General features: G+C 35.2%; 1 long non-coding RNA gene across 1 annotated transcript in view; it reads left to right on the top strand.

The window, feature by feature from the left end:
* LOC107693100 (uncharacterized) overlaps positions 1–14,294 on the top strand; it is a 15,157-nt gene extending 863 nt beyond the window's left edge. Inside the window, exons 2-4 of the long non-coding RNA XR_001634706.1 lie at positions 1,365–1,374; positions 7,155–7,157; positions 14,284–14,294. This is a non-coding gene — a long non-coding RNA (uncharacterized LOC107693100). The remainder of the gene's footprint in view (positions 1–1,364; positions 1,375–7,154; positions 7,158–14,283) is intronic.
* Positions 14,295–14,635: the final 341 nt, after the last annotated feature.

Below are 14,635 nucleotides of genomic sequence, written 5' to 3' on the forward strand. Positions count from 1 at the left end.
ACATTAAAGTGTGACAAACATGCAAAAAAATAAGAAATCAGGAAGGGGGCCAACACTTTTTCACACCACTGTATACTGGCATTCACACATTAGCATGCACAGGCAGGTTGTGTACTGTTCTTAATATTAAAACCCTGTTTATAAGCACTGCAAGAAAAAAATAAATTTTAAATGTTTCAAACAAATGTTGTAGTATATATATATTTTTTTATCTGGATCTAAAATAAAGTTGACATTATCATAACTAGAACATTTATGTTAAAAATTTTGAACAAGTTGAAACAGCAAATATTGTAAAGTCAAATGAACTTCAATAAAACAATTCAGCACTAGGCAAGATTTAAATTAGTGAGTTGAAATGACTTGTACTTTTAAGTTGCTTTAACGTAACATTTTAAGGCAGCCACAAAACTTATGTTTTTAAGTTGAAAGGGGTGAACATTTTTTACAGTGTATGTGGATAAATATAATTGGAAGTAAATTAGGAGTATTTGTTGTACTGAATTTAGTATTCATTTAAAAAAAGGATGATTTCCATTACTCTGAGAATTCCCCCCCCACATTACAGTAATAGGAGTGTGCTTAATTCATGTCTTAATTCAGGTCTTAAGTCATGCAAATATCTAAATTTAAAGTTTTGTTTATTATCTTGATTTGGGGGTGGAATATGACTCAACTGAGATTCACCTACCAAGTATTATTTCCATATGTAAACGTGACATATGCGTTTTCCCTGTTACTGTTTTTGCCCTTAGCTGAGAGACCAGAGTCAAATCAAAAGCATTTGCTGGCACCGTTTGTATATGCTAAGAATAGCGTTTATATATCTCGTCTGTATCAGCACAAACATGAACCCTTGGTGTTTTTTCCATACGGCTCTGCTCTTCCTCATGTCAGTGCTGCATTAACACAGACTGAGTCTTCTGAGGGCAAACAGCTAGTGTGCACAGGCCCTTCAGATGGTTTACACTAGACATTCCTCTAGAAGAACAGCACTGTAGAGGGCCAGGTTAACGTGGTCTCATTTAACACGTTTATTCAACTGTGTCTGTGTACGACACTTTCTTTCCATGAAGGTGTCAGGGCTGGTGGCTCTAAATGAGACACTGTGTAAGCTCGCCTCATATTCTTGGAGCAGGAGTAGATGGACTACATGAGATCAAACATGCTTGCAGACATTTTATATGCTACACTTTTAGAACAACTCATTGCCAACCAATCGGAAGCACTGTCAGTGAAACCGAGTGAAAAATATTCCAGTGTTTAGCACTGTTCACACTTTCTTCAACAATGATTGACCGACAAACTTTCTTCACATTTCAGCTGCTTCCTTACTAGTCTTTTCATGGTGATTCTGATGACAGATTTATTATTGTTTGCCGATCTCTTCAAGAGTGATGGAAAGAGTTGTTCATACACTCTCAGAAAAAAAGGTACAAAAGCGGTACCTTTTCAAAAGGTACTAATATGTACCATTTAGGTACTATATGCACTTTAGGTATAAGTATGTACCATTAAGGAACTAAAATGTATCTTTTAGGGGTAAAGAAGGTACAAAGATATATATTTTGAAAGGGTTTGTCCCAGTTACAGCTTTTGTAAAAAAAAAAAAATCCGGAGAGTGTAACCATTGTTACTGGGTGCATTCCGTCTTGTATTGAGAACTCTGTCTCTTCAGTATTCAGTATTCAGTTGAAATGTCAAGAACATGACCTGCCATTATCACTTTCTTCCATAAATAACCATGTTTTTGCACAATACCTATAGATATCATTTTTCAAAATAAAATGCATTGTTCATAGAAGACATTTCAGATAAAGGACATTGTTCATACAAGATACAGTTACCTTGAACTTTTGTCTTGTTTTCCAGTTAAAATATCTAAATATCCACAACAAATTCATTTAGGCTAAATTGGCAAACCATTTCTTTCTTTCTTTCTTTCTTATAAAAAAGTGAACAATATTTCACTTTTTTCTCTTTATTGTTTCTTAGTTAGTATTTATTAATATTTTATATAATATTTAGTTTGACTTCCTGAGGTTGATAATCAACATTTTCTGAAGGTAAAGCACCTCTCACTGACCATTTACTGAAAAACAATCTTTAATAATTTTAAATATACACTGTAACAGGATTTTTAAAAGTTTGACAGGAAAATACTATAAATATTCTGAAAAAATATTCTGCTTCAAATGTTCATGTTTAGTTTAACGTGTTACTTGGATTTTTTTTTTTTTTTTTGTGAAATTTACTTTAATTTTTTTACTGAGAAAAACAAATCTATGCCATTTTTTCAGTGTATAAATAGTTTTTAAATAGTTTTAGGCCAATTTTGTGTTAAATCTTGAATGACGTTTAGTTTTATTAGCCCACTGGCCATTCGCTTTTTTTTTTCTTGTTTTAAGCATAAACATCACAAAATGTTGTTTTGTTGATAGCAAATTTGGTTTGTTTTCTCATGGAGCGCATCTTTAATTTGTTTAACACACTGAGATAAATTTCCTTTCCCTTGCACACAAACCTGATCCACGTTGCATCCAATATTGGCAGTTTATCCTCTCTAAACACACTGAAGATCATAAATACATTAAATGAATGATTTCTTCTGGACTTAATGCATCTGTAGCTTTGTTTAAAAGATCATTTGCACTCTAAATGTGCTTTGCAGATGCGCACGATTACAGCGAGACAGATACTGATGGCTCCTTTCAGAGACCCCCTCTGGTCTCCAGCCTCTTCCGTAATGCTCCGAGTAATGGAAAATGAAATGTGCATGTGGTTTAAATTCATTATGAGCAATCCAGAGTGGAGAAGAAGATACTTCTCGAGTATATCTGAGACTGAATGTTGTATTCCTTTGTTGCGTGTCATTTATTTCATTTGAGGCTGCTGCATGATCTAATGTGCCTTATAAAGCATGGAGGATACTGACAGTTGTTTTATTTATGCGCAATACAAATATGAGAAATATTAATAGTGATAACTGTCATTGCAAATATTATAGCACCAACACAATGTGGTTTAGAAACCCATAAACCTAAGTGTGAGCAATAGTGATGCTTGCCTTGGTGATAAATCTTGTGTTGGATGCCAGTATTGGTTTGTGGCCATTGGTTGACTTTATGGTTACAGGTCGTGAACTTAAACCCCATTTAGGTGATGTCAGTTTCCGTTTGATCTCAGACTTATGGCCTCTACGGGACTCTTCTCAGTGCTCAAAGGTCTTGTCGGTTTAATCAGATTTTGGAGACAGTGAAAGCAAACATGTTGTCTAGTGAAGAATCTAAGGGAAAATGAAAGGCTTCTGCCAGTGACCTTTAATCCACGATCAAAGAAAGACCTCGAAAAGACCTTCAAAGACAACAGACGTATATCAACATGAGTCCGCTAAATGTAAAAAAATGTCATAGACTCAAGCATATTGTAATATGATTTTCCTCTTTTTTTACGTAGTTGTAAATAAAACAAAGATTGCTGGAGTACCTTTTACAAGAAAACGCAATTTCAGTCTTTCTACTTCAAAATGTAAAGTTTATTTGTAATTATTTGTGAAATTTACTAGCAATTGTTGCAGAGAAAATGGTTTCAAAGTAAACCCTACACCGATTTTTTCAGTGCAGTGAAAATATCTAATATAGGCCATGTCCTTAAATTTGCATTTGCTTTTGTGCAAGACTTGCTTTCAGAGAATATTTTACACTTTCCACAAACACAGTACAGCAGTGCTATTTTATTATCATTGAGGTACTATATTATACTATTGTATTATAAAATACGAATTTTATGAATAATTTGAATCGGTTTTTATTTTTATATCTTCAGTTTTTATTGTATTTTTTTGTCATTTTTTATATAGTTTTTTGTTAATCTTTATTTTTGGTACAGTTAAAACTAAATTAAAACAAGAAATGTATATATAAATATAAATGTATATATTTACATTTACATTTAGTCATTTAGCAGACGCTTTTATCCAAAGCGACTTACAAATGAGGACAATAAAAGCAGTCAAAACTAACAAAAGAGCAACAATATATAAGTGCAAATGACAAGTCTCGGTTAGCCTAACACAGTACACGTAGCAAGGTACATACATACATACACACACACATACACAGAGAGAAAAACAAGTAGATAGAATAGAAAAAATAGAAAGCTAGTGTTTGTTTGTTTTTTGTTGTTTTTTTTTAAATAATAAATAAATAAATAAATAAAAATTTAAATAGAATAGAAAGTGTGAATAACCCTGCAGTAATCTTTTTAAGTATTAGATGCACAATTCTCATGTTTTTGTAGTAAACAAATGACATTATATATGTTTCATTACATATATAATTCTCTGGTGGTGAAAAAATCTTATTTCACTATATTGAAGGAATGTCCATATCAAGAAACCAGAATATCTTAATATACTTAAGGGTGGATTCTTTTGGCTCGAGTCAGTACAAATAAACCTAAAACCACCTGGAAAACACCTTACTTAAAAATCTAGTTGTAAAACTATTGGTTCACCTCATGAGTGCATTCAGAAACATCGATATATTCAAATCCGTGTTGTGATTTGTGAATTGTTTCCCCACTGGGTATCATTCGATAATGATGTCAGAGGAGCGATCCCAAAAGAAGGTACAAAAAACACCCATCATTATATCCTCAAATATGCCGTATTGAAACAAGTTCATACTTATGTCTGAGGCAGGGGTTTCCAAACTTTCCCAGCTATGATGGAAGCACTGAAGTCATAGTCGGCAAACAGCCAAATGCAACTGTAATAGAACTGCAACGAAAAGAAATATGCCATCATTGCATAGGGAGGCCCTCGCACTGTATATAATGCATTTGTCTTCATAGCAACCCTTGTTTGGTGTATAGTGTATAGTGCACTCATTTTGTTTGACCCTGAGCGTTTTGAGAAATCACAGCATAAAATATGTCTAATTGCTTCCTTAAGAGGTACTATTTGATACTGGACTCCCTCTATAGTTGCATATCCTTACATGTAAACACGTAATTTCCTCTTGATGGCGGAAGGCACTCGTCCATGGAGCAGTAGGTGTCAGATTCATGAGAAACCTGCTCCATTTGTTTTTCTAAACTATTGTTTTCACATTTCAGAGCAGCTGTTACATTTTTTTCGTTACGCTAATGGATCTGAGAGCATTACAAGTCTTTGTCTTAATTCAGCGGATGATATTACCACAAGGTGCTCCAAGGAAAACATTAACAATTTAGGTTATAAATATTACACTATACATTTGGCAAAGCTCAAGAATTATTTGAATAACTGTATAGCTTCTTTTTTTTTAAATATTATGCACCTATCTTTTTTTTCTTTTGAAGGGGCATTGAGTTGATAATAATTAATAATTAATATTTCAAGCAAAATAAATCATAAATGATCTGAAAAAAATTATCTGGAATTTTTTTTTTTTAAATGATCTGACTTTATATATTATATTTATAATAGACATTTATATATTTTTATATATTTCTGCTAAACGTCTTACACTTCAAATCTAGAAAAAAGTGCAATAAATGTAATGTACAAATGTAATGTTATTTCTTTAAATACTAACTAAATAAATATTTAAAAACAAATACATATATACACTGTAGTAGATAAATGACATAAATCAAGATAAATCCCAATTATAAATTCCAGAGTATTTGCCATTGGTATACACAAAAGACCACAAAAAAACAGAAAAAAAAAAAAAAAAAACATTGATGACAAATCACATAAATCAGGATAAATCCCAATTTTAAATTCAACAGTATTTATCATTGTTATATAACTGCATAATGTTATAAAACTGCATAATCTATTTCGTAATTAAGTCCATTTGAAAACAATTTATCTAGCAAGAAAATCCCAAAATCCTAGTTCATCATCAAAGAAACTCTTATTAACTGTTGCTTTTTTTTTGTTTTGGACAAATAGACCGCTATAGGACGTTTAGGAGGGAATGAAAATGACCAGTTGTGAAATATCACAACTACACTTGTTAACAGTATGTGTGCATACTGTGCATTTTCCATTTCACTGAAGCTCTAAAATCTCATTCACTTCCACATTTACATATAAAAATCATCACTGACAGCAAAAGGCATTGGTTCTCAAATGTGTCATAGCTAAACATTTGTATATGTGGAATAGAGAATTATATTTCAGAGCCAAAAGTGAGGATAATAGGTGTACAGTGACTTTTGGCTTTATGTTTCTCACACAAAGACTGGGAAATAGTGCACAATTAGTGCGTTTATGGTGCTCTTATGGTGTCCTGTCTGGATCTTGACAGTGGTGGTCTGTGAACTGTCTTGGTCAAATGTCACAGGCTTGTATGTGTGTTTACAATATCTCACTGAACAATGAAAGATGCAAACCGCAGTCAGGCTGCATGTGCCAGATCTCTTTCTGGCCGACTCAGTGCTTTTGTTTTGCAGTAAGCATTTTCGTCGGAAACGGCTACAAAAAAAAAAAAAAAAAGCCTGTAATGATGACACATTTATTGCCGTCTGCTCTAGTATCCTCGATGTCAGTTTCAGCATGCACTCTAAAAAATGCTGGGTTGTTTCAACCCAACTTTGGGTCAAATATGGACTAACCCAACCATTGGGTTAAATGTTTACGTTCAATTTTTAACCCAAAAGTTGGGTTAGTCCAAATTTGACCTAAAGTTGGGTTGAAATAACCCTGCATTTTTTAGTGTGCATGTAGCATGATTTTAAAATTCCTGTACAGGATAGGAAACCATAATCCCTTCTCTTCACACACTTAAACTTTGATCGAATAGGATATTCAATGAAACTATTGCTCTCACGTGATGATCAGATGGGAAAAGGCATGTTATAGAGAAGCTACATGCTTTTCAACATGGCCTCTCTCTCTTCCTCTATTACTGCACCTTCACAACCTCTTCAAGTATTGCACAATGACAGACAGGAAGCACTCAAGCTATCCAAACAGATGGCGAGGCAGAGATGTGGAGTAATGATGCAAACTTCATACGTGAGGACCTTTTGTTAATACCAGGGAATTTCCTCACAGCTGCTAGAGAGGGACTTTCTCCACAGTTTATAGCAAAAGAAAAACAGGACACTCACCTCACTTTGCTCTGCAAGTTTTTTTTTCTTTTTCTTTTTACAAACAGATTGTGTTTAATGTTAAATAGAAATGTTTTAACTGAGATTTCCCTCGTTTTTTTTGTCTCAAGGGTTTCTCGGATCTCATTTTCTGAGCTTGGGAGGGCCGGAAAATTTGACTACATATATCCTAACCTGCGCATGGATGTATTTCCAAAGGTTTTCTCACTTTTACACCAGACCCTGTTCCATAAAATGTAATTATTTTAGTCCGAACATATCTGATATCAAGGAAACTCCCTTAAAGGTGGTTCCGATTCAATCGTGTTTTTTTATTTTACCATCAGATATGATGGTAGGACTTTGTGTTTAGTTATTTAAGACTTTCTAATGGTGCTTAAAGGCATAGTTCATCTAAAATATGAAAATTCAACAGTTCTGTGTGGCTTTAATGCACTCAGTCCATTTAGTCAAAATTAAAATAAAAAATTAAAGCCTAGAATTTTAGACTGTCCCTCACAGAAGACTTTGATTATAGAACAAAGTCATTTTAACTGCTTTTATGGTGTTTTTAATGTTTTTTTGAAACTTTGAATCTTTGGAGGACATTGTGAACTAATGACTGAAGTTTTATCAAAATTTGCCATTTTATATTTCACAGAAAACAATACTTTACCTAATGCATTTCCAAACATGTAAATAAATAAATAAATAAAAATAAACATATTTAATATATAAATACATATTTTTAATAATGAAAATATAAAGAAATTCCCATCATAATTTCAAGATTTATAATATTCTAAAGGTTTTTATATTTACTATTAATAATAAAACCATAGGGAACTTTCCCCTTATGTTTTTATCTTGGTTTATGAAGGTAAAAGAAAGTTCCCATGTTGCATTATATAAAGAGCTATAAAATATACCTTTAATATTTTTTTGAAACTCAATTTTTTTTTTTTTTTTTTTAATCTCTGGAGGACATTGTGAACTAATGACTGCATCAAATATTGCCAAAATACTTTACTCTACCTAATGTGTTTCCAAACCTGTAAAAATATTATATATATATAAATATGTATTTTTAATAATGAAAAAAAAAAGTCAATCATAATTTTTTAAGATTCATAATTTTCTAAAGGTTTTTTACGTTTACATATATTTTACAATTATAAAACTATGGGGAACTTCACCTTCATATTTTTACCTTAAGGTAAAAATATGAAGGTGAAGTCCCCATAAACCAATTGGTTTATGAAGGTAAAAGAAAGTTCCCAGGTTTTATTATAATAAGATCTATAAAATATACCTTTGATACAACCTTTAATACCTTTAATAAAAACCTTTAGAATCTATGATTTTTTTTCATCTCATTTATATCAGTATCATTTTAAAAGGTTGAAGTCTGTTTTTTTCCCTTGATTAAAAAAGAAAGAAGAAGAATAGACAGAACTCTCTGTGAACTGAGAACCAGTGATTCAGATTCACGTATCAAGTCAACAAGTTGTAGGAAGTGATATGTGTGTATATGGAAGTGAGAGAGGGATGGCTGCCAGGAGGAATCCGAGAACAATAGTTGCTGAAATGTAAGACATCCTCCTCTGCAAAAAAAGCAGCAGCAGCAGCACACCTCTGCTGGGAAAGATGCTCAGGTCAGCAGTGCTCACACACATTCACCAGTCAAACCAGTCAGGATCCAACACGTCCTTGGATAAAAATACTTAAGTCACTAAGGTTGTGGAACACGTCAACGGATGTCCTCATGCAAACCAGAGATCTTGGGAGTTGCTTCCACTTTGTGCAACAGGCTTTGATAACAAAATACGAAGCAATTAACTTCCATCTGGTGTTTTGTTGTGATTTATTGTGTAGCACTTCCTGTTGTTCTGGAAGTAATCGTTCTTGACGCATGACTCCAAATTGATCTCATATGACTCTATTCATTGACAATTTAGTGATTCCCATTGATTGCAAAATGCTATGGTCATAATTTCATATTTCCCTGCCTTATTCATTAAGCGTCATCTGTGTTTGAGACAGTCCCTCTTTTTTATGAAATTTGTAAGTTATATTATTGAAGGAAAAGTTCAACCAAAAAAAAAAAAGAATGATGTTATCATTTACGCATCATATGCCTTTCTGCCTTCAATAAATAAAGGAGATAGAATATACAATGTTGCTCTTTTCAATAGTAAGTTTCAAAGTTCCATAAAAGACTGTAAAAATATAAAAGCATCATAAAATCACCACAAAAATTCTCATGCCCAATGCATTATATTGCCATTGTCTTCTAAAGCAAAACAATAGCATAAGAAACCAAAATGTTTAATGTTGTTAAAGTGTTAATGTTGCAAGCAACTGTAATGCACAAGTTTGATTGTGCAAATAAAATTTGATTGCTATAGCGTTTCATTTCAAGCCCAAACAGCAAAAAAAAAAAAAAAAAAATCTGGTAAAAATAATCTACAAATATATGAAAGTCCTAACAAGTTGCATCAACTGTTTGGTGCTTTTTTCTCATTTTTGAAACTTTACAGTGTAGAAATTACTCTCCATATTTACTTTAATTTAATATTATTCCTAACATCTCTTTTTTTTACGGCAGAAAGAATGGGTTTGAAAGTTCAGAAGGGTTAGTAAATGATGACAGAATTAAATTTTCAGCTGAGCTGTTCCTGATCTTTCACTTTTTAGTCTATAATTCCAAAACTTACACAAAGTGGATGAAGGATGGATAGCTTGGTGGTTAAAAGATGTGGGTCGGTGACCCAAAGGTTGTAGGTTCAAACTCCAAAAGAGGTGATTCATTAGCTGCCACTGTTATGCCCTTGAGCAAGGTATTTAATTTCGGGTTGCTCCAGAGCAATACAGTAGCAGAAAATGTACTGTATGTACTGAAAACATAAGTAAACACAATAGCATTAATCAAACTATGAGTGGCAACACCCTTACACACTGTTTTTTTTTCTTTCTGTCATTTCGCACTATTGTCGTTGCTTCTTAACTGCACACCATCGATTTCCCCTAGACTTCCTTTCTGGAGTGATGATGTCAGCAGACCTCCCTGGTTGCCTCATTGTTTATGAGTGGTGGAAATCCTATGCTGGCCATTGATGAAGGTCAAATAAAGGACAGGCTCTGTTTATTTTCCTTCCAGCCAGCCTCTCCACATCATCTCAAGAAGCATGGAAGGCACTCACAAAAACACGGCGGTGCCAGCTAGGATATTTGAGAGCGATGCCTTGTCTCCCGGCAGCCATATGTAGAAAAGGTGATGTTGCAATTCTAGCGTTTGATAGCTGGCTGTAGTAGTTTTCAACAAATCTATCTCCATGCAAAACTAGCAGTGCATACAAATATTCAATGCAATGGACAAACCAGAATGTTCAAGAAAATAGCGTTGCTTATAATTTCCATTTAGTGTGTGTGCACATTGCACAACACATCGTGGTCTGTGCATAGTGCCAGATTCATTGCTATTGTCACAATCATGATGAATAAAAGGTTTAGCACATTGCCCACTGCAGCCTTAATCAAAAGCAGCTTTGCTTAAAAGTGGCTACATATGAAAGCAGGAGGAGTTTTAGGAGTGTCTTTGTTTAAAGGAATAGTTCACTCAAAAATTGAAATTTACTCACCCTCAGTCCTTCCAAGAGTTTTTTTTTTTTTCAGAATTTGAGAGATTTAGTTACATCACTTGCTCAGCAATGGATCCTCTGCAGTGAATGGGTGCCGTCAGAATTAGAGTCCAAACAGCTGATAAAAACATCACAATAATCCACAAGTAATCCACACATCTCCAGCCCATTAATTAATGTCTTGTGAAGTGAAAAGCTGCATGTTTATAAGAAACAAATAAAGGCATTTTAACTTTAAACTGTTGCTTCTGGCCAAAATACCAGTCCATAATCCATAAAAAATGTTTCCTCCAGTAAAAAAAAGTCAGTTCCCTGTTGCCTTATTTGTTAAGAACTGTTTTGGACTGTTGTAGCTTGCAAACTGTGCTTGATCTGTGCATATTTTTCTCCTGATTCAGATGAAATGACTTTTTCACAGGAGAAAGCAATATTATGGATAAAGGACTCGTATTTTAGCTTGAAGCAAAGTTTGAAGTTACAAACATCTTAATGATGGATTTGTTTCTTGCACAGCTTTTTGCTTCACAAGATGTTAATGGATGGACTGGTGTCATGAGGATTACTTGTGGATTATTGTGATGTTTTTATCAGCTGTTTGGACTCTCATTCTGACGGCACCCACTCACTGCAGAGGATCCATTGGTGAACAAGTGATGTAATGCTAAATTTCCCCAAATCTGTTCTGATGAAGAAGAAAATTCATCTACATCTTGGATGGCCTGAGGATGACTAAACTTTTAGGAAATTTTCATTTTTGGGTGAACTATTCCTTTAAGAGTGCCTACACACTAAAGAAAACTCTGACGCAGTGTTTGACAGCTAGGGATCCTTTTAGATGGCACAGAAAAAGTAAGACAATCTTTCTCACTATGACCCGAAAGTCTACTAAAGTAAAGTATAAACTGAGTCGACCACTGCCCGAGATAGACTTTTGTTCTTTCTAGTCACAAAGCCTTTTTTTATCCAGCTCTCATCACATCAACTGTAAAAGTGGTGTAATGATATACTGTACCTGAGATGTAAAGGCCTTCACTAGAAACAGGTTGGAGAGTCACATCTGGAGAATAAATAAGTCTCAACAGCAGACACTGGATTTGCACTCAGGTATAGTGCAGTATATGTCTGAGGCACTGCTCTGTCAAATTTATAGGAAAAAAACGAGACTCAGACGTGAAGAGATCCATTTGGACAACAGCAGCCGCCACTCAACTCCCTGTCTGCATTTGACATGCTGCAAATGACTTAATATAACCACCCGCAATTCCTTAAGAGAAATTTTTTTTTGGTCCAACTATATTTCAGATATATGCTAAATATATTGCAGATTAATATTTTAACATTTATATTAGCAATATGTTTCAAGTTATTGTATTTTTGCCACAGTTAAAACCATCCATGGAAACTAATAAAGTCAGGACGTTGTTCTATTATTTTCATACCAGCTGAATGGTATTAATTATGGATAGTATAACCGTCACCATCTACATTACCTAGTTTGAAGCCAGTAGTCTTGGTTAAAAGAAATATGTGTATGTATGCCTTCAGTTCAATCTAGGGGCTCATAGTAGCAATGATTTCCTTGGAGGAAAATAAAAAGAAATGTCTTCCTTTAGTCTGACTGTGTAAAGAGTGAAACCATCGCTCATAGTGGTCCCCGGTGAGAGCTGCCTATTTATCCAGAGGAGATGAAGCACATGGATACAGAAGGAGAGAGAGTACAGGGGTCAAGGAGTTCATATCCAGGGAATAACTCACAGTTTTAACCCCTTCATGTAACGAAAAGAAGTGGGCACTGTGAGTAAGAGCGCTGGAATGGTTGAGAAGAGGGCGAATGGAGGCAGCAGGGTTTAAATTTCATCACCAGAAAAGGGGATTAACAATGGCGGAGTCCCAGTGTGGAGAAAAAAAAAAAAAGAGTTCCCCACTTTTGGCTGAACTTCATTCCATTGTGTGGTTTCAGATTTTCCCAGAGCATATTTCCACAAGGGATAAGGACAAACAGGGCAGTCAATGGTTTTATAGTACTGAAATGTTTCATGTTTTTTTTTTTTTTTTACATGTTTGTCGTTGTTAGATAAAGATCATATCTTTAGAGTCACTGTAAAAACAGCACCATTAGAGTAATGTCCTGCAGTAACTTATTTCAGAATCAAAATCAGAATCAGAAAAGCTTTATTACCAAGTATGTTTACACACAGAAGGAAGTTGACTTGACGACAGGAACTTCCAGTGTAGAACAAAGTACAGACATAGTGCAGACATACATGATAGTGCAGACATACATAGGAATAACACAGTAGGGATGGAATATAACACTAATGTAAGAAAAAAAAACAGAAATTAAATAATGTACTATATTCAGAAATAGAAGTATAGATAAAAAATGTAATTGTTTAGATAAATGTACAGATATGTTATAAGTGTGCAGATATGTTATTTACAAAGTGTGCAGTTTGCAAGTGTACACATTTTGGATTCTGTGTATAAATATGTCAGTTGTGATGGATGATGTATAATTATGAAAGTTTAATTGTTCAGTTGTGATTGATGATGTATAATTATGAAAGTTTAATTGTTCAGGATGAATATAGCCTGTGGGAAAAATCTGTTCTTGTGCCTGGCTGTTCTGGTGGTCAGTGCTCTGTAGAGCCGACCAGAAGCCAATAGTTCGAAGAGTGGGCTGGGTGTGAGGTGTCCAAGGTGATTTTCTTAGCCCTTTTCCTCACTCTGGAGATGTAAAGATCTTGGAGCCTGGGCAGAAGGGCACCGATAATCCTCTCAGCAGTCCTGACTGTCCGTTGTAGTCTCTTGATGTCTGATTTTATAGCTGAACCAAACCAGACAGTTCAATGATACTCAATGATAGCAGAGTAGAACTGTTTCAGCAGCTCCTGTGGCAGGTTGAATTTCCTCAGCTGGCGAAAGGAAGTACAACCTCTGCTGGGCCTTTTTTGCAATGAATGAATGAATGAATGAATGACGCATTTATATAGCCCTTTATTGTGTATTGTTGTACACCCAAAGCACTTTACAATCATGTGGGGGGTCTCTCCTCAACCACCACCAGTGTGCAGCATCCACTTGGATGATGGAGTCTATGTGAGTGTCCCACTTCAGGTCCTGAGAGATTGCGGTGCCCAGGAACCTGAATGACTCTACTGCAGCCACAGTGCTGTTCCTGATGGTGAGTGGGGGGAGTGCTGGGGGCTTCCTCCTGAAGTCCACTATCATCTCCACTGTTTTGAGCGTGTTAAGCTCCAGGTTGTCCTTGATGAGGCCGATGACTGTAGTGTCGTCCGCAAACTTCAGGAGCTTTACAGAGGGGTCCTTTGAGGATGGGGGGTGGTAGACTGGCCTTTTCAAATCGGTAGTAAAACACATTCAGATCATCAGCCAGTTGTTGATTCTTCACAAACTGTGGGGGTGGTGTCTCCTCAGACCAGTCCATACTGACGCCGGATCGATGGCTGAAAGCTCGTTTCTCAGCTTTTCAGAGCAGTTTGTTTTAGCCACCCTGATCTCCTTTGTTAGTTTGTTCCTGGCCTGGTTAAACAAGATTTTATCCCCACTTCTGTAAGCATCCTCTTTGGCGTGACGAAGCTGTTTGAGTTTCCCAGTAAACCACGGTTTATCATTAATAAATGATAAGAATGTCCTGGTAGGAATGCACATATCTTCACGGAGACTGATATATGAAGTTACAGTCTCTGTGAGCTCGTCCAGATTGTTGGTTGCAGCTTCAAAAACACTCCAATCAGTGAGGTCGAAACAGGCTTGTAAATCCAGCTCTGCTTCATTAGTCCATCAGCACGCACGGAGCTTAACCAGGGCGCCGGCGCGTTTCCCTCTTCTGTGTCTGCACGCACGTTTGAACAACACAGCTGTACCTCCGACAAGAATGTCCAACA

Source organism: Sinocyclocheilus anshuiensis, unplaced genomic scaffold, assembly GCF_001515605.1.
Source record: "Sinocyclocheilus anshuiensis isolate Anshui unplaced genomic scaffold, SAMN03320099.WGS_v1.1 scaffold222, whole genome shotgun sequence".
Lineage (NCBI taxonomy): Eukaryota > Metazoa > Chordata > Actinopteri > Cypriniformes > Cyprinidae > Sinocyclocheilus > Sinocyclocheilus anshuiensis.